General features: G+C 32.7%; 1 protein-coding gene across 1 annotated transcript in view; it reads right to left on the minus strand.

Annotated features, from left to right (window-relative positions):
• The window catches only part of LOC133328702 (diacylglycerol kinase eta), a 60194-nt gene extending 41134 nt beyond the window's left edge, over positions 1-19060 (minus strand). Inside the window, exon 1 of the mRNA XM_061537244.1 lies at positions 18950-19060. The gene's annotated coding sequence lies outside the window, so the exon portion shown is untranslated. The remainder of the gene's footprint in view (positions 1-18949) is intronic.
• Positions 19061-21841: the final 2781 nt, after the last annotated feature.

A 21841-nucleotide genomic window follows, 5' to 3' on the forward strand; every position in this document is an offset into this window, starting at 1 on the left:
TACAAAAACGTTGGTTTTCATACCCGAACAAATGTGTGGCAGATTAAGCAAATGTAGGTGAAAGGTAATGAAAACCTGCTAGCTACTGTGTTGGAAATTTATACATTCCTACCACAATATTTTGAAATATCTAGGGACATTTTTGGTATTGTGAAATCCTACCCGAAACAGTTCTCAAAAATATATTCGTAGCTGCTGTATGGATGTGCTATGGACCTGGACATTTCAAACTTTTGGCAAAAATTCCAAAAAAAAGCCGATAAAACTTATATATTAGAAATCTGAGTACTTTTTCCTTTGCATCTGTAAAATTTTATAACATTGTGGGTCATTTTTTAGGAATTGATTTAGTACAAGGTCCATTAATCCAACGTCTAGTTCATTTATGTGTCATATTTCCATCATGTTGACTAAATTTCTTCATACGAAATTTGTACTTAAAGAATTAAAGATGGTTATATACACTATTTACGTCACTTCGAAAGTGCAAGCGTCCCACCACCTACCTCAAAACGTTGTGAAAGGTAATGAGTTGATATTTGTTTTCTTTGAAGCATCTCATTAAAATTAAAATTCTATCAAAATACAATGTTTGCCATGTACCGACCGAACAATTTCCTCTGCTACGACTTTGTCCACGTAATTATAAAGTCTTTTCAAAATATTTAATTGCTTTTAAAACTTTTATGGAGACAGAAAATTAACATCTGACATGCAGGTTCCATAGGCAATTGTTGCATGATTTCACATGAGATAATTGAATATTTGACACACGTCTACTGTTTATGGAATATTTGCACATTAGGGAATGTTTTAAAATATTTAAAGAATTTTTGTAAACTTTTTGTTGTTGTTGCCGTTTTCCATCATTCATCAGTGCTTAAAGATAATTGAATTTACACTTATCCCTGAACCATATCAGAAAGGATGAAAAACATTTCATGACGCAAAAAAGTAATTGTTGCGGGTGAAAAATACCCTGATAACCTCTAGAGTTTGTGACCGGCATCAATTAAACTCCAGAACACTCATCTGTGACACAGAAGGCGAAGAAAGGGGAGAGGGAGAACAAAAAATGAAGAACAACGAATTTTCGAAAGATTATAAAAATTAATATTTAATGATGACAAACAAAGAATGCTTGAAAAAATGTTGCCTAACAACATCTGGTCTTCAGTTGACAGTGGCGGATTTGGAGTTTTGTTTAAGTTAACCAAGCTTGAGAAAACTACGCTACGCCAATGTCATGCATGTAATTTTTAATAATCAAAACACTGTCAATCAATAGGATACGATGCTGACAGTTTCGTTAAAAGGGTAATATTAAGCCCTAAAGTTTTTTGTTTTATGTCAACAATGCTGAAGTTTTTTCATTATGCCAATTACCTTAATGTTAATCTACATTTCGATACTCTTAATTCGAAAAAATAATGATATTATATTGAATTTTATTTAAAACTAAAACACGAAATTTTGGAATTAAAATAAACGTCGGTGCGATGACAGTCTGAACATGAACCTACCACTTACTATTGTATTTTATTAAAACTCTCGTTGAAATCAGAATGTTCAAGGAATTAATGCGTTCAGACAGAATGAAGTCCTCGGGGACTTCAGTCTGACCGAGTACTTTTGGAAATATTCCTTGCAAGAGTATGTATAAAAAACATTATCTGTCTTTGTCTAAAATATTCAATTGCACGCCTGATGGAACGTCGTATGATAGTTTACCCAACCCTGAAAATCTAAAATAAATAACCACTTATTACATCAAAGACTATCCTCGAACCAAAGCTAATCACACCTGCTAAAAAATTTCATAATTTTCGTAAAAAACAATCCTTCATCATTTCTCTCCCACTATTACCTGGACAATTTTAATTGCTTTGAATTCTAAAAAACCTAAATTGTACAAAGACGTAAACTACAACATATTAACTCATAGCCACAATAGATGGAAAATGACAACAACGAAGCTGATGATGATGATTATCATGCATTCTTTGTCATCAATGTGGGAGAATTGTTATCCACGTTTTTTGTTTTTCTATTCTAGCGTGGATACCTCTATGTGTAACCGACCATAAATGCCTCTGTGTCTTGCGTTGCGTTCACTCCTCCGCATTTTGTGGAAAACATACAAATGGATTATTTTGTAACGTTTAGTCATGCAATTCATGAGGGTTTCCATTACGTTCGCTCGGCATTTGCACATTTGCTTTACACAATTGTCCTTTAATTGCTTCCTTGGAATATTGGAAATGCTTTAAATGGAACAGTGGTAGACAATTGAATAGGACGTGACATAATTATAGGAACTGGGTTAAACGATGAAGTTTAGTATAACAGTGTTACTAAGGGATGACTTTTTCCACAGACACTAATTTGAATGATAATTTGCTTGGTCTAAGAAATAATAAGATTTCTAATATTCACCCTCTATGATCTTCAAATCCTCTTTGGAAATACTTTCCTAGTGTGAGAAATCCAAAACATTCAATTTAGGGCACGTAATTATACTCCTTATTTTAAAAGAAATATTCTTTGTTGCCAGATACACATTTCTTTAGAGACTTTTGTTTATTTCTTGGTGCTTTTACTTGGTAACTACTGCATTCTAACCTATTCAAATGCGTTCCAGTGTCATGCATGACGTTATGGTCACAGTTGCATTCATCCGCATCGCGTATCCTTGAATGACATTAAATGAATTTATGTATTCTGCAATAGCCTTGGTGGTGTAAGTGAGCTTTATTAAGGTGTTTATATTGTCCCCTAGCTAAATCACCGTACAGATGGAGAGAGAATTTTGAATGTAAAACAGCCATATGGGCAAGGTAAACAGTTTATGTGTGTATCGTGGTGCCCTTACAGCCCCAACCACTACATTGATGATGTATATATTTATTAAACGCTATTTGACAATGCATTTCACACACATATACACACACGTATCTATATGCATAGACAAAGGATGCATTTTTTGTGTGAATAAATCAACTTTGTATTCGAATTTGAATTTAGAATGACATTAGCATTTATATTACTGTATTTTGTAAGGTCATGACAACCAGTGTCACTAAGTCAATCAGACAAACATTATTATGGTATACTAGTTCAGAATATTTTCTTACATTTAGTTGATTGTGTGGAAGAGGTTTATGTAAACTATAAGCCTTGATACAAACCCACAAATGACAAAATCCTATTAGTTTATGGGTGTTTGCAAACAAATGACATAATCCCAAATAAAATAGGTGCTAAGACACAAGACGCTACAGACACACCTACACAATTGCTATGATAATATTATAATTATTAAATGAATAAAAACATGAGGATTTCGTTGCGGTGGATTTTGAGGGTATAACTTCTGAGTATAAGGGAATAAATTGTACGGAAAATAAGTAATGCATTGAATTATCACAAAGTAATTTATGGAATATAATTTCCATTAATATAAATCCCAAGATAAAGTAGATTATGTGTGGGAAATTTGTCGATTTTTACTTAATTATTATAGAATTGTAAAAGAAATAAAAACAATTTCATAATTAAGGGAACCCCACACATTCTCGATTTTAATTTTTCAAGATTTTCAATGGGCTGGTAAATCAATACCAATGCTTGTTAAGGTTTGGAACTTTACACATATATAATTGAACATTAAAAATAGAAGAAAAACAATTTACAAAAAAAAATTGTTGTTGTATTTTGTAATTAAAGAAAAGTCCTTATTTTTGATGGCGGGCATGATAACTCCTCACTGGAACATCGGAGTCCAAAAATTCCAACGGTGTTAGAAAGAGTACATGTCTGGCTCTCGTATGAACTAGGATTATTGACTTCGCTCTAAAATTTACAAAATGGCGGACCTTTGAAAAAATATTTTTGGAAAATCGCCGATTTTTGACCAAAAACCCAGTTAAAAAATAAGAAAGATCTTCACCGATTGGCTTTATCGTAGTTCATACGATAGCTACACACTCACAGAGAAACGTGTAAAAATTTGGAATCGATTGGGTTATTAATTTTTGAGTTATCGTGCCCGCCATTCGCAAAAGAGAAAAACGCGTTTAAAGTTTGAGAAGCCCTTTAGCCGTCACTTGATACTGACACAATAAATCGGCTATATCTTCAAGAGTTTTTGAGATTTTCACTTGAAATTTTGTAGAGACATTCTTGAATTAGTGTAGAATCGAGTTAAATAATAAAAATTTTTGACCCCGAGAATGGGGGGGGGGTCCCCTTAACGTAATATACGTTTAGCAATAAATACAATCGGTGGGTTTAACTTTTTATTTATTTTTTACCCCTAAAATAATATATAAATAAAAAAGTTTAAAGTCGATAATGTGTAACACTATAAAATTGGGGGAATAGTTCGAAACGCATTAAAAACATTTCTGCCATGAGGTATTCTGAGAACACGATATGCGAAATTAAGCTGCTTCGGTTGGACAATGAAGCGAGAACCTTCAAAATACCGGAAATGAGAAGGTGCCCTTATATGGGGGCTATTGCAAAACATGAGCCTATATATTTTGGTATTTATTGTTACCCAAGATAGAAATAAATTTATCACACTTAATCCACACATGCTTGTTAACTTACTGGTCCACATTACCTGCATATACTGGTTCGCAAGTTAGTTATTTCGCTGGAATATATTTATACAACATATCTACTATGTCAATGAAATAAATTGATTCTATCAAAAAAAGAAAATGGTATTCCACATTACCCGAAGTTCCTCTACTGATGACATACAAACTACTCGAAAAATTATATGTACTATATGAATTCAATAAAATATTTATTGTATAAAATTAATTCAATATATTTCATAATTTACTGCAATTAATTTAATTTTATGGAAAATCAGAGACATTTATACATAATTTAATATTAACTCCTGTATTGGTTATTATTATTTATATTAAGGCAAAAATGTTGGATTGCTTCCCAAGGAAACATTAATTATAATTAGATGCCAGATACAGGCATTACTGCCGCTGTATTTCCTTTTAATCAAAATTGAACACATAATTGCAAATTTTATATTCCACATACAAATACAAATGACAGTGAAGGCAATTTTAATATGGATAAAAAATTTAAATGTTGTGATACTAAACACAACAACATATTCGTAAGCTAATGTTTTATAGATAAATAATAAAAAATAAATTGCCATATATTTTTCATATCTGTCGGTAGGGCTTAACGACTACATTATTTTGGTCGTTAGCTTACTGAATATTTTCGTAAATCAACGAAATTAGAAGCAAATTAATATTTGCAGTTATTGACAATCTTGGACAATTCTGTCGTTAAGCAGCACATAATAGCGCTACTGAATGTTTTTGTAAAAAAAACATAATTTGTATTTTTTTTTCAAATCATACAAATCCAAAACGGAAAAAGGGATAAATCGTTAAAACGTCTACGATACTGAACATACTGATGAACAAAATAAGACATTGATCATAGAAATCGATAAACATTTCACGTTATTATTTACAATTCACTGTAGCTACAATTCTTTTAAATAAAAAATTGGAAATGATTTTGGGCTTGAGGTTTTTTATATTTTGGCATAAAAACATTAAGATTTTATCTAGTCTTATTTAAAAACATATAACAATATTATCCATTGATATGTTGCAAAAACCTAATGTACATACTTTGGTCAAAGGGGCCCAAACTAATAAAGAACATTAATAGAATAAAAATTATAAATACAAACATTAAATAAGCTGTTTCGTAAATATTAATATTTTGCATTTATTTTTTACCAATCCCTGTACGATTTACCCGCAGTATAGTTACACATGATTTTATCGTTTTATTGTCGCTGTACTTCCAACAAATCTTTGAAACAAAAACAACTATAAAAACATAATTTCGATTTCAAGTCTAATGTATCGATATGAATGTGTGTAAAAAAGTACGTGCTCGGAATAGCTCAATGTCTAATAATTCCGCTTGTCAGTTCTTACAAACTAAACGAGGAGATTGAGGATGAGGAGAAGAATAACAACAACAACTTTTTCACCAAACATTCACCAACGAAAACGACAATTTTACTTTTCATTGAACAGTCAATGCAGCATGGGGGAGAAACATCAGCAGCAACTACAACAGCAACAGCGTTGCTGTACAAATCGACATGTAATAATTTCACACTTTATATTTCGTCCTTTGAATGTATTAGTCAGTTGTGAAGGCTTTTCTCCAAAGAAATGTGTCCGGAACGTACACACGAGTGCAAGTCAACGAAGTAGAAGTGCCGGGAAAAGTGAATATGTAAGCATAGTTTTGTGTTTTTAATATCTTAGTTATGTCTGCATATCGTATCGTATGGTATGGTGTGTGTGTTCATGTGAATGTGGTGGATTCATGTTTATGGTTGTGTAAAATATTCTTTTGTTATTAGTCTTCTCTTTGTATTGAATTGCGTGTTGGTTCATTCTATGGAAATTTCAACATTTCTAACCCTCGGCAAAACATGTGTATATTTTTCCTTTTTTGTTGAAACGCATCAAAGCAACATTGTTTGCATTGTTGGATTTTTAATACAACATTATTGCTGATTTGATTGTTCTTGTTCTTGTTTGCATTAAGGTCTTAGTTATGGTTACGCATATCAATCAATTTTTTGTGGGGGAATAAAATCGAAAAGAAATGCTTCTTTTATTGTGTCCATTACAAAAAAAGGAATAAATATTGAATGTAATATCTTGATATTTATTTGTATGTTGGAATTCTATAACATTCCTTGGGAATTTCCATGTGAATACAAAGTCTTTGAGATAATATTTTAAATTGCAAATGAGAATTCCAGAATTTCTAAGATATTCCAGCTATTGTTTTTGTATTTATGATAAACTCACAATGATTTCTAGCTCTGATGTGAAAATAGCGGAAATTTAATGCATTGGTATTAAAAATTACTTCAAAAGGTAACTGCTCTTCAGAAAAACATATTTTCTTCCATGCAAATAGATAAGTATTTTCATATTTTGTTTGTGCAATTATTTTAAATATTTCTATTTTGATTAAATTACAAAGTAAAGTCTGACATTTTCATCAGCATTTTTGAACTTAAAAATATGAATTTTATTAATAAAATTACAATATTAAATTAATTAACGAATGGATGAAGCGCTTAAATAGAATTATTGATTTCCATTAAAGTTGCTTGGCTGTAACAGTTGACCCCATTCGTGATAAATTTTGTGTATGTTGTGTTCGTAAATGAAATAAATCTCAATTTATTATAATTGACGTATATTTACTGCACCGGTAACAATTAAAGTTGTTTGCCATTCCGAAATCTGTTGGCAAGAAAAAAGGAAACCTAGAGAACCGACAAAAAAACTGCCGAATAACCCCCCAAGAATACATTAATAAATTTGTTAATTTGTATAAATATAGGTGTGTGTGTGTGTGTGTATATATTGAGAAAATATTTTCAGCCACTCTCTCTCCATCTCGCTCACTCCATCTCACCCCATTTAACCATGACAAATGACCAAGGTTAATAAGAAAGAACCACATTGAAATGACCATAGCCGTCGTACATAAAACAAGATTAACGATGGCAATGAAATTGATATTAATCATACCATCACCAAATATTAATCATACCAAACCAACTGATGACGATGATAGGTAAATGAAAATGAACGGCAAATTAATAAGTGTTAATGGAAAGATAGATCGAGAGAATGCCAGAATGTTATTCAACCCTGTATGCAAAATGTCACTTGTGGTGGTAATGAAATTGGAAAACAAGTCATATCATTTCAACGTCTTCACATATTTTTATGTTTGTATGTGGTATTTTCTTCTGACATTTTTCAATCTTTTGTCATGGCCCACACACACACACAAAACAGAAATCATTAAAATTTTATATTTCATAAAAAAAAACACGAAAACATTATTTTCCCGTTAATGTTGAAACCCCAATTAAATAAATTAGCCTGCCAAATACAGAATTCAGCGAAATACAGATTTGCTGACAAAGCCACAACAAAATCTTCAGTCTGATATAAAATATCATAATGAAAAAAAAAAACGAATAAAAAGGAACAGAGAATCGTAAAGTGAAAACGTAAGCAAATGTTAATGATTAATTGGAAATGGCTACATTGATTTCTTTGGTGGCTTAAAGGAGGTGAAAAATATATTCACCATGTTAATGGATAAACAAAGCAATAATAATGACTGTCACAATATTATAATGACTAGAGTGTGGATGTGAAAACTGTCATGCCTGTTACTAGACGGAGTTGTGAAAGGCATTTATTAAAATATTAGGTTGGGGAAAAACAAATCCATTAGGCCGGTCGTCGAAAATGTCGATAAAATCGGAGAAATGATCAAAGTTGAACGTCATGTTAGCAGTCGTAACATCGCACATAAGGTAAAAATCGTCCATAAAACAGTTTTAAACCATTTACAAAAAACTGGAGTCAAAAAGAAGCTCGATGTTTGGGTGCCACACCAATTAACAGAATAAATAGGATGGATCGAATTTCCATCTGCGAAGCCTTGGCCAAACGGAATGAGATAAAAACATTTCTTAAACGGATGGTGGCTGGAGATGAGAAATGGATTACATACGATAACACTGTGCGAAAACAATCGTGGTCAAAGAGCGGTGAAACACCTCAAACGGATGTCAAACCAGGATTAACGGTCAGGAAGGTTCTGCTATACATTTGGTGGGACTGGAAGGGGATTATTTATTATGAGTTGCTTCCATATGGCCAAATGCTAAATTCTTCAACAACTGTTCTGTCCATCGTGCGTACCAAACTTTTTACCAAAAAATCATTTACATATAGGTGCATGTTTTGACATAGGGTTCACATAAGAAACCTAAGTACTTCACCAACTGAAGTGGCCGAAATTTGGTATTCCACACTATTAGGGGTAAGATACTTCATTCAAAATAAAAATATTAAAATTAGTTTCATTCGCTACGCTTAAAGTATTTTCCAGTCTTAGTAATTTGATATTTCTGGTTCTAAGCGAACAGACAATTTAAGTGACAAACATTTTTCAACGTGGAATCAAGCAATTCTTTTCGCAAGTTTAACTCCATATGAAGAATACAAAATTTTTTGAATTAAAACTGATTATTTTGTTAGTTATTTGTGTAGTTCTTTCTGTCTCTCACAATAACATTTCTGTTCTTTTTAAAATCTAATCTGAATAAGTGAGATTTTTCAAACAATGTAAATACTTTGCTAATTGTAAAAACTTTAATTTAATGTTACAATTATTTCAAATAACACAAACAACCCATTTACATTGTTAAACTAAAACAAAAAAACATCTTCTTAATCAGTCTTTTCAGACATTTCGTTCCCGGCCCGAAATGTTTGGCATAAAAAGGTTACACAGAAATCTAAATTTCATCTAATTAATTTAACGCTTTTGTAAAGAATTCCCATTAAATGCTCGAGTTTCATGGACAGCCAAGCCCACCTAACAACCAGCCAGGTAGTCAGTGCGCCAGCAAACCAGCCAGCGAGCCAACTAACAGGCAATTACGCCGCTTAGACATTTCCGTTTCCAATGTTAATTGGTCAAGGAAACTCCACCCAGAAAAGTGTTCGGTTCTACTTGTGTTACCTAAGTGAATTGCCTGCTTTCTGCTTTCTTGTCTAATTATATGTTTTGGCAGTTAGTAGTCGGTGAAACGTGCTTTAAGAAAATTAATACTCAGAAAACCGAGAGAAAATTGTATGATGAATTCGATGGTAATGAAGGGAAAATATGTTTAAACGGATATCAGACTAAAGCCTCGAACCGAAAATTAATGTCTTTTGTTCTTTGTATTCCTGATATGTACAAATTATTTACACCTCATGCGGGTCGGTCGTTTCGATGAAAATGTACGTACATGTAGTTGTTCATTAAGTCCTGGCTAATCTTTTTTCCACAAGTCTGCCAACCTGTCTGTCGTTAATATGATAGCCATTGGATATGGAATTAGTAAGGAATACGGGTGTGTGTGTTTGGCTGTGTGCGTATAGTTTTGGGTTTTCCCAGTGTTTTGTCTATATTAGTACTATGTACAATGAATTTTCATATGTGTGTGTATGCGAATGTGTTACACACAGGAATAAGCTGTCAATCACCATGGGCTAGTTAGTTAGTTGGTTCGTTTGTGTACCCATTGCCTGCTGTTTTCACAAGAACAAATATACATAAACAGGGGAAGTGGCACACACACACATAATTTCATGCACATAAGTTTGCCTCTTGATCTATGTCAGTGTGTATGTGTGCCAAAGAAGTGTAAAAATAACCACACAGATGTGCAAAAATCGGATATTACGGCTGTAGGATTGTTTTCTTTTATTGTCATATCAAACTATGCCAAGGACCGAAGGAGGATGTCAATAGCCGTCGCCAGTATTGAAAACGAGTTCTGTTACTGATAGGTAAGTGCTGAGCATCGCTTCAATGAGCTCTAATTTCACATGTGTACTTCTAAATCTGACATACACATGTTCCAGTGAAAGTTAAATGTCAGGACCGCCGATAAATTTAATTTTTGTAGATTTTCTTTAAGGGAAAGTTATTCCGGTTTATAAAATTAAATTAGTTAAGAAATGTCGGAAATAAGTATATAATAGTTCGATTTAACAACCTGAAAATGCATGCTTTTTCTATAGAAGCCAATGGCTTTAACTAGTATTACGATTCATCTCGTATATCATCAGAATATGTTGGGCTCTGTACGCTACGATTTAGTGTCGTAATTGGTGACGAGTAACGATCAAAATTAATTACCCTTAAAATAGACCTAAAAAGGCTCCTAAACATCGATCGAATGCGAAGGGTTCGAATTTTCTTTGAAGGTATGCAAAACAAAAACCATATTATTTTCCTTTGTTAATACTGCGATATTTGTGAATTATATAGGGTATTCATGAACACATTCTTAAGAAAATTTGAATTTAAATTTACTGTAGTGAGTCCGAAAAAACTTAAACGTATTCTCACTTCTTAGTTTTGTGGGCAAAAATCATAAATGTATTCATTAAAAATGATTTCCCCAACTCTAGATATGTAAAATCTTTCCTAAATTTACTCTCTGAAATCTAGATATATATTTCCACATGTAGTATTTATGGATAGATTTAAAAAATACTGGTCATATTTTAAAGCTGTGTAAAAATTAAATCCAAAATCCGTATGAAAATATATTCCTACATATTGCGTAGATCAACTTACAGTTCAACAAAATAATTTTAATAAAAACATCAGGATCATGATAAACATACATCTATTCTTCTTACAATAATAATATCATTTTAAATAAACAAAACCACAAATGACTCCTTTAGCCCAAAGTATATTCCTAATGAACATATCTTTCGTCTCATTTGTATAGCTTCCCATAAAAACAAACAAACAAAAAATCATAATCAGCATCCAAAATAATAGACACAGGTTATATCCGTTGTTTTTCGTCCGCCCCTTGTAAAATAATCACTGAACCATATCTAATATATTCACATACAATTTGTAAATGTCAAAATATTTGCTGATTTTAAATGACATTTAAAATGTTCTGTCTAACGTTACATATACACATGTACACCTCAATATATCCATGTAGACCTACATACATGCCCATGATTATCTACAAGTCTGAAAAATACGGTTTTTCTTTCTCTTGAAAAATTCACAGAATAAAAAAACAACAGCCACACTGTTTTGCTTTTCTTCACTTCACTGCCAAAAGAAGAACTTCCTCTGGCGCTTGGCCTTATTACGCCGGTAGATTGTCTGCTAGTCAAGGACACCATTGTCTAGAGTGGAATTTTAGATGAGTTTTGAAAATGGTATAGCACAAATGCCTATGGTAAGTGCCAGAGTATTCCAAGAAAAATAAAATATAAAGGCAAACGAAATTATTTAAAAGGCGTAAGAGGAGAAAGGGGATGATGGCTAGATGCTCGGGGAATAGATGGTAGTTAAACAAAAGATAGCAGCTAAATGCCTCTGAACGAAGTGTTTTTCTTTTGGCGGTTGAAAAATAAGAAAGTCAAAGTTGTTGCTTTTAAAACTAATAAAACCCAAAGAAGGTACACCTTTTCAACATTGAAATTGTTAACTTTTTAATTTTGTGTAAACCCAAAACTTGAAATGTGTCAATTGTTGTTGTTTACGTTCTTGGATTTCGGTTGAAAAATATATTGATCTCGAGAGGAATGTACACATTTATTCGTTGCAAATAATTTGAATAATTTTATAATTTTTTTACGAAACTTATATCAAAACTTTCCATCTTCGAACTCGATATATGTTTAGTAGAAATTACGAAGTTTGCATTCTCTCATAGTGTGTGTTAAAAATACAACCTACAATATGATACCACGAAAATAAAACTTTGTGTGATTCTATATTCTAAGCTTGGGCAATATTTCGCGATATTTGCACCCTCTTGACTGGCTAGAGGTCAACAAATATTACTAATATTCAGTACAGCCTTTTAGATTCCATTCATCGTGGGTTGTGTAATTATTGCCTATATATCGACTCGAAAAAACACCAACAAATAAGTTTTCTACCCACTTCATCCCAATATTATTATCTGATCATCACCAGAAATTATAGGCGTTGTCCTTGGCCATACCTGGATCCTCATGGAAAATTTTAATGCGATAATCACTATATTTTCACCCTCTAGTTTGGCAATGTGTTACTAAACAATATATGAATACGTAAGCATCTGTAAATATTTAAGTGTAATTCCCACATCCGAGTATATACGACAATATAGTTGGTATCAATTCAAAGGTCAACCACTCCTCTTGGATATATTATTAACTTCTCGAGTCTATGTCCTTTCATACAAAAGTCAGGCTCAATTTGACCCGCTATATCTATATCAGGCAAGCTTATTCATTTGCCCGATCCCCTTCTCCATGTAAAAATTCGCGATGTTTGGGCCATAATTGCGGCCTCTGAATCGACCGGAAAATCAGACAAAAATAAAGTCCATTTAATTCCTTAAGCATTAAAAAAAAATACAACAATAGGGATCTTCATTGGTCAGAACCGACCCTACATGCAAAATTTCGTGAAGATTGGTTCATAACTGTGGCGGACGCATGTCTAGATCAACTCAGCTAGTTGAAATGGGGCGGGAGAGCAGATGGAGCATTTTAAATAAAAATATTGCTGGATTAATCGCAATGTATGCCAGAGTTTTCATGTTATGGTTGGTAAACAGTGTGAGAAGAATATTTCCAATAATTCTTGATTATTTGCAAGAACTTGTTATATATTTCTGAAAACATGTATATGTATTGCTTCTAGAAATTATTGCATTTAAACTATTGGATTATTTTCCCCCGACTGTAATTAGAAAATGTTAGGAAATTGTTTTTTATTATTTCAAATTTAATTTTTGGATATCAATCTAATAATCCTCATAACCCCAATATTTTTAATTAACATTATACTAATGGGTACAAATTTTAATTGCTTTACTAAGCGATAACTAACCCACTTGTCTAGTTCCTAGAATGCGAATTTAAAAAAGTTCTAATTAAATTCGCTTTCGAAGTCATTATATGGTAAATACAAATTGTATCCCTTTAAGGCTTTTAACGCTTGATAAGTTTTAACATCCGGAACAATGATGGTGTTTTCAACTGCTATGAAAGGGATTTAAAATCCCTCATCATGATTGAAGTAATAATAAGTTTAAGTTGGATATGCGGTGGATTTATTTTTTCTTTTTGCCAAGAACACAATTTTGACCTATTTACTTTACATTATCGAGAGAATCGACGACTCTAATCCCTGTAGACTAAGCTTCAACATATTCTTCAACACTTCAACGTTGGTAGCCAGTGTAGGCATTTGAAGCCCTTTTCTCTTCACTCACAATCGTGGTATTCACAAAACTTAAAGTAGAAAAGATTTTGTAAGATTTAGTAATGCCAGGCAAAGGCCCAGTAATGTTCTGGGCGGAGTTGTTTACCCTTCCTACATGAGTCGTTTAAATATTTTTCCACAATCAACACACAAAAAGTTTTGTACCGTGCGGTTTGTTTGTTTTTTGTTGTTGCCTCTCCCTTTAGAGCAAGGGACCAAAAAGCATGTGTGCAGGACACACTTTCACACATTCATGGGTAATGTTGGCTGTGTTTGTTTTAATGTGTGTGTGTGTATTCATTGTTTGTTTGCATTTTTAGCAGTTAAATATTTGCTTAGTAAAGCTGGAGGCGAAAAACAAAAAAAAAATCCATGAAACTGAACTAACTAAGAAAACAAATTTTAAACTTTAGAAAACGTGAGCAAGCCAAGAACCAAATAAAACACACACACAAACATAAATACGTTTCCCCAATCAGAGACTGAAACACACTTTGACCTTTTTTCTCCAACACAAACAAATATAACCAAGAGAAACAATGGGTCACACTTGGCCAAAAAAAATGAAACTTTTACTTAGTAAACATTTAACGAACGAACATTTGAAATAAAATGCAAAAAAACCTCTTATAGCCCTCCTTTTTTCGGAAAATGTGCTACGTTTCCGGTGCCATTTCACGAGTCAATGCGTTAGGTTAGTGTGTGTCTGTGAGCGTTTTTTTGTCTCTGCTCGTATTGAATTTCGGTAGTATTTAAGGTCACCATAGTAAGGCACCAGAAATGCACTTGTACCCCCCAAAATAATCTTACCCGTATTTATCAGGATGCTACAAAATTGTGCTGTGGGGGAGGTGGTTTTCAGAGGTTGGCACGTTGCTATAGAATTAGATTTATTAAAGGAACACTACTACAATTAACACTTATTTAACTTTTTTAAATATTTTATAACACAACAACAAATATAACACTTAAATTAGGGTAATGCGTTTTTTTTACTGAAAATTATCTTTGATTTTATTTATATAGGATATTCACGTTTTGTTTAAACAATAAACATTTTGTTTGTATGAGTGTGTGGGGCTCTTAGTTTGGTAGATAAGGTACTTGTTTTGTTATATTTGGTTTTTATTTTTATTTGTATATATTATTTTAAAAGCGCTTTTGTTCCTTTTTTTGAATTTGGTCCTTTTGTGATTTTTATGTGTTTTTATTTTGTGGTCTCTTCTTTAAATGTTTTTTTTTTTTCTTTTACTTTATTGGTCACGTTTGATTCCCATGATTATGTGTTAACCGTTGCTCAACTTTGACAATACTGAACGTTTTTCGCTTCAGCATCTATCTTTATAAGCTACGTTTGGGCCTTCGTTGTCATTACATTGTTTTTGGTTTTCACCACAGACCGCATGTCTCCCCAAAAGGACTAATGTATATAAAAGCTTGAAGCTTTCGAGAGAGAGGCATTTTGTGAGGAAATCATTTTGGTAAGGATATGATTGAAAAAGTTTATTCAAAAAGTCGCTAAAATAAAAAAGGCTAAAAGGACCAAAACCAAAACCAAAAGAAGAAAAAGTTTAAAGTTACTGTAAAATAGAAAGAAATCATTCAGTGACACGATGTCTCTCACGGTTATAGATGACTCAGTAGAATTGTCGATTTACCAAAAAATATTATTTTCATATTTCAAATTGAATTTTTCAAATATTTAACAAATTTGAATCGAAGATTCGTTTAAAAAACGCCATTAAATTTTATATTTTTACTCCAATTCATGATGGATGGTATAAAATATGTAAACCGGCAACTTGAGTTTAAATTTTGCTAAAAATGTTTTCCCCGTTTCCGACTACTAATACATTAGCCAAATAGTTTTTTAATATGGCCGAATTTTTTTTTATTTTTGATTCTCTATAATATCCTGACCTTAGATTTGGCAACCCTAAAATATCCTCTCACTTTTTCTTCTTCAAAATTTCTCCTTTCTTTATCTCTATCTCTCTGCCCCATTCTCATTGTAAATACTATATGTATGTATAAGAATTGTAATTTTGTTTTCCCCGGCAAAAGACTCACGTGTCTATTTCTTTGTTGTTGCATTCGCTATTCCGAATTCTCAGTTTTCAGGTAAAACCGTGTAGTATGGTGAGTAGAGGTGAAAACGTAGTAAAAATAAAAACACGCGCTAAAATACTACGACTATCAAACCACATGGCACGGAGATACGTGCAGGAGCAATACACTCAACGAAAAAATGCCTGAGGCTAATATATAATTCTTAAGGGACTTGTGGACTGGGCAAGAAAAGGACTCTCACATACAGATACAAAAATTATTTGTTAAGAAAACAACCTGTAAAACTTTCGAAAATGATGACTTTATAAATAACCAATGATAAGAAGGTATTAGTTTTGTCAAAAGTTCAATTTGCGACAACTTTTTTTCCGTTTGATACCGTCTATGGTGAGGGATTATAACTTTTAATCCTTAAGCAGAACGGAGTTGTGGAATACTCAGGTGTGTTAAATTCAAATTGGTTTTCTTGTACACTTTGATGACACACACACAAATCATTTATCGAAACACACACACACCCAAAGAAATACGAAACCCATAATTTCCTTTATTGGCTCAACGGAACCGAACGGTAAGTGTAAAAACAAACAAGATACCGTAAAAGAAATATTATGATTTTTCTTTTTTGTTGCTTTACCACACAACAACAACACCATAAACAGCAACAATAGCTTATTTGAAGCTTATTATATTGTAATTTTAATACCTACCCATCAACGTGAGAGAGTCAGAGCGCATGACATGCCAAGTCATGCCTTGCCTGAAACAGGAAATTTGTATGAATCCTCCGTGGTAGCATGAAAATGTTATTATTTTGCCATAATATCCTTAAAAATGGCTGCGTGGAGGTCAGATGCTATCCAGTGAGAGAGAGAGAGGGAGGGCAGAGTATTTGACAAAGATAAATAAACAATTATGTTCAGAAATGTAATCACTCCAAAACGTTCAACCATGTAAATATATCTCATCAAATGTAAATAACAACGACATCAGCAACAACAACAAAAAGAGTCACCGAGAAAGTTTGAGTGTGATGGATATCCTTGATATCCGCCAGAGTTTTTAAATGTTATCACAATATTACCAAGTGTTTGGAATTTGAAATAGCTGTGTCATTACGTGTGACACGTAAACGAGAGCATGATAAATATTGTTGGCAATATTTATGAGGGAACAAAGGATGGACATTAAGGATGTTCGCTAGTAGAAGGACATTTTATGAAAAATGTGAATCAAAACTCTATTTACTTTAAACAATTAAAAAACGATGTTAAGTTCGGCCCGGTCAAACTTTATATACCCTCCACCATGAGGATGACAATGAAAATATATAAAAAGGAGAAAAATCATGTTATTATAGAACCTTGAACATACCGAAAAATACGTGAAAATTATTGTAATTCTCAAAATATAATATCTAATAATGGGCCTATAATAAAACGTCTCCAAAATTCTCAAAATAACAACATGGGTCAATATTAATATTATATTTTGTGCGGGGATGTGGTGATACCGTTATGAGAACCCAAAATAACAATTCTTCGCTTGAAGAATGTTTAAAAAATCCCCATATTGGGGGTGCTATATTATGGATGCTACCCTTAAACGTGGGTCAATATTACTTATTTTTAGTACGGAAATGTGCTATACAATAAGAACCCAAAATACAAAATTACAGCCAAATTGGTTAGAAAAACGTCTCCAAAATCTTCAAAATATCGAATGCAGGGGGTACCGTTATATGTTGGAAACTATGGTCAATATTAATTTTTGGTACGGATATTCAATGAGAACCCAAAATACCAAATTACAGCCAATTCGGTTGTAAAAAGTGTCTAAAATCCCCAAAATACAGAATATTGGGGAGTACCGTTAACGGGGGTTACCCTAAAACTTGGTTCAATATTAATAATTTTTTGAATAGTGTGGGGTACCGTTATATGGCGACTTCACCAAAACGTGGACCGATTAATGCCCTTTGCAATACTAAATATCCTGGGAGTACTAACAATGTCTGTGCAAAATTTCATGCCTCTATCTTATATATTGCGATCTCTATCGTGATTTCAACAGACGGACTTGCGTAAATCGAAAATGACGTATTTTGAAGCTTAGGTAGTATAGAATATATGGTACAATTTTCTAGTGACTTGGAGTTGTGGAAACTACGTACTTAAATGCACCAATAGGCGGGCGGCCACAAAAATAAAAATTTTGTATCTGGTGTCTTTTGTTTATATCAAAATCACTTTAAACACTTCCTAATATTACAACTCTTAAAAAAAATTGCTAATATTTCCAATTCAAAATAAAAAAAGAATACACATAACTCTGGACTTAATTGGTACTCATTTGCTTTTAACAAACTTGACATTTGATATTTTAACATGATTAAACAGAAGTTGTACTAATCAAACAGCCCACATTTTCAATTAGCCGTTTGACAAAAGAACAAAAGGATAAGGGAATAGCTGTTAAACAGGATGTGCAGCTAATTGCAGTGTTTCCATTTTATGTCCGTCATCGGAAAAAGGCATAATCAGTGCAAAAACGGATGTGACATTTATCGCAACGTGGCAGCACATTCATTGACTGACCACATCCAATCTCTGGCTTTTACACAACCTACCATCCACCCCTTGTTGTATAATTGGCTGGCTGGCTGGCTGGCTGCCTGGACGTCATAAGTTGTGATGAAGCACTTAAACGAATGCTTTGACCAAACAAACTAAATGCAATGGCAAACTAACTTAAATAGGCTTCCCAACTGTTGAAGAAACTCAAGAAATGCATTTAAAAAGTTGTGCGGTTAACAGGAAAGAACATTCGAAACAAAAAACAAATAAGCAAAATTCTCTAAAGTGGGCCACCCTCAATTTTTCCCAAGGAAAACGAATCGACTGCAGGTTTTTACCCCACTGCAATTGTTTGACGTTGTATGGCTGTGCAAAATACTGACCTTGGGATCCTTGGCATAATAAAGTTTATTACGTTTCAGGCGAAAAAAACGTCGACGCCAACGCTGAAAAGACCATGTTTGTTTCAGCAGGAAACCCTCCTTGATGGCAACCTAAAATAAGAAATGAAAGCAAACATAAATATTAATTTAATAAATAATTCCATTTAATAAAATAAATTTGATAGTAATATAAATGAGATGTTTTTGTTGGGCGACAATTTTTATGTTATCGAAAAATCTATATGCAAAAGGCCATTAAAAGTATAAACCCGAAAATTTGTTCTGTTGATTTTCAGTAATTGTATCAAAGAAAACCTCTACCCAATCCTCCACCACCATATACAATGTTTATCCTTGGCGATTGCCTTCGTTTAGTTTGGATTTTGTATTTACATTCATAGATGTCTTTTCCTTGTCTGGGCCATAAAATGCTTGATTGTGTGAATGTTATTTTTTTATTTGCTGTTGTTGTTATTGCTTCAATTATGTGAAAAATATTCATTTTCACCTTTAAACGCTTCACTTGCTATTGTAAATAAGTGTCCATAAAGGGACTAGGGTTCTATAGCACCATGGCATAGGTATTGAAATACGATTTGTAAAATATGTATGTATTTATATTGATTGTTGTATGTGAATAAATATTAAAAATTCTAAGCCATAGATGTAATTTATAACATTTAAAAATATTCTCACGTATTCCAAGTTAAATCCCAAATAATCCATAAAGAATTATTCAATTTTTTAAAACTACGTTAGGTGCTGCTTAGAAAGCTGCTGGCTCAGTGTGAAAATGTTCATTGCAGAAGCTATAAGAAGGAAGAACGGGAGCAATACCGATTTCATAGTGTAGGAATTACCGACCAAATGGAGTTATAACTATATGAGGTGCTATGTCTAATTGAAGACCGATATAGCTCAATTTGCAAACTAAAATGTTTGCATCACTTCACGCTAAATATTAAATATCGAGGCTAGCCTAAACGAACCTGAAGTTTTAGGTAGAATGATTACAACCGATGGCTAAATCGACAAAATCGTTTTGAATTCATACTTTCGAGTACAGAATATCTATGGTGGAATACGACTATATGAGGACAAGCCCAAAAATCAGCTAAATATTTTAATATAAAAGGGGAGAATATTAATACTTTTTGGGAGGGCGATTCGTTACCATATACGACCACAGACAATTCGGTTGAATAACGTGCTCAACAACCCTAAAATACCGAAAGTTGGGGGGTATCCTTATATGGGAGCTATGCCTAAACGTGGACCAATATGATTATTTCGATGATTTAGAAACGGAAAAATAACCTTAATATAGCCTCCATACTAATTTCTGATGGTTTTTGAAAAGTTACGCGTATGACTCTTTGGAAATCCACGCATACATGTCTTACGGTCTTCCAAAAAGTATATATAAAATATACACACTTATTGCTCTAATGGTCCTTGAACATTTATTCTTAAAAAATCCAAACGTAGAGATGGATATAAAAAAACTATTCTTAAAAGTCCATATTCCAAATCCACAATTTATGCATTGATGGATGGATAGAAAATGTTTTATACAAATCCACAAAAAGAGTTCTGATGGACCTCGGAAAATGTTATTTAAAAATCCATGCTTAGAGAAGTAATGAATATTGAAAAATATATGAATAACTTCTGAAAAATATTCTAAAAATAACCAACGGCGAAACGCGTCGCATAATGGTGGGTACGTAGATTCTTCTCCTGGCTTTCCTTTTCATTGCAAAACTTAGATCATCAACCTCGACTCGAAAGAGTATAAATAATCACTTAAAATTACTTTCAAATGATCATTGTCCTTACAAGGCAAAATTCAAATAACAAAAAATTAATATTCTAAAAATATATAACTTGCTAATGAACCAAAAATATTGCAGAAAAAAAAACAGGAAAAGTTATTTACCTTTATTTTATCATCACGCCCATTGTGCATGGCTAGCAACAAGAAAATAATAGCAATATTGACTTTATTGTTTGTACAATGAAAAAAAAACCGCAAAGACTCTAACGAAGGATGTTCGATTTGACATGAATGGAAACAGTGTGTTTAAAACCTTGTTGGTTACCCCGTTTAAACAATAACTCCTCCATCTACCATTTCAATATGGAATGACACCGTGGCGTAGTGTTGGTGGTAAGACTTACAGCAGTAGTAGTGTGCGGTAAACAAAATCGAGGCTAACAATTGATTTGTATCAATTGACTGTTTATTTCGCCTTATTTTTCTACTCTGCTCTACACTCCTTTTTCTCTGCCTGCTTCGCATTGATTCTTCACGTGTAGCAGAATATTTTCCATTTCCATTATTTATTGCAATGCAATGGATTTGTTATGGCCGTTGACTAGTCGAACGAAGAAACATTTACACAGTTGTTTGTTTTTGTGTTGCGATATTGTATTTCCGTTTTGTCTGAGATTTTCAAAGGAAACAATACGAAACAAACAAAAATAAATAACTGACAATGAATGCTAAAATAAACAACAGAACACAGCAGAAATCATAACACCCACTTGAGATACACGAGTAGCATATCAATATTTATTTTTGGGATCTTTGATTCATTGAAGTGTCATTATGACATTCTCAATCAAATTTAAATTAGCTGTTCGAAGTGTTGGCTGTTGTTGATGGCAAAGTGTAGTTTAAACTTCATCGTGAGAGGTTTATGTATGTATTTTTGACAATGGATCGAGTGTCTATTGTTTAAAATAGGAATTAGTTGTGTAGAATTATGGGAAACAATTTAAAAATATGAATATTTTTATTCTGCCATGTGGATTTGGGCGTATGATCAATATATAAAATGTTAATACGCCACCATGTTCGATAAAAGACATCATTATTCACCATGACAT

Source organism: Musca vetustissima, unplaced genomic scaffold (genome assembly GCF_032173495.1).
Source record: "Musca vetustissima isolate MV318-11 ecotype Yass unplaced genomic scaffold, APGP_CSIRO_Mvet_v1 utg1439, whole genome shotgun sequence".
Lineage (NCBI taxonomy): Eukaryota > Metazoa > Arthropoda > Insecta > Diptera > Muscidae > Musca > Musca vetustissima.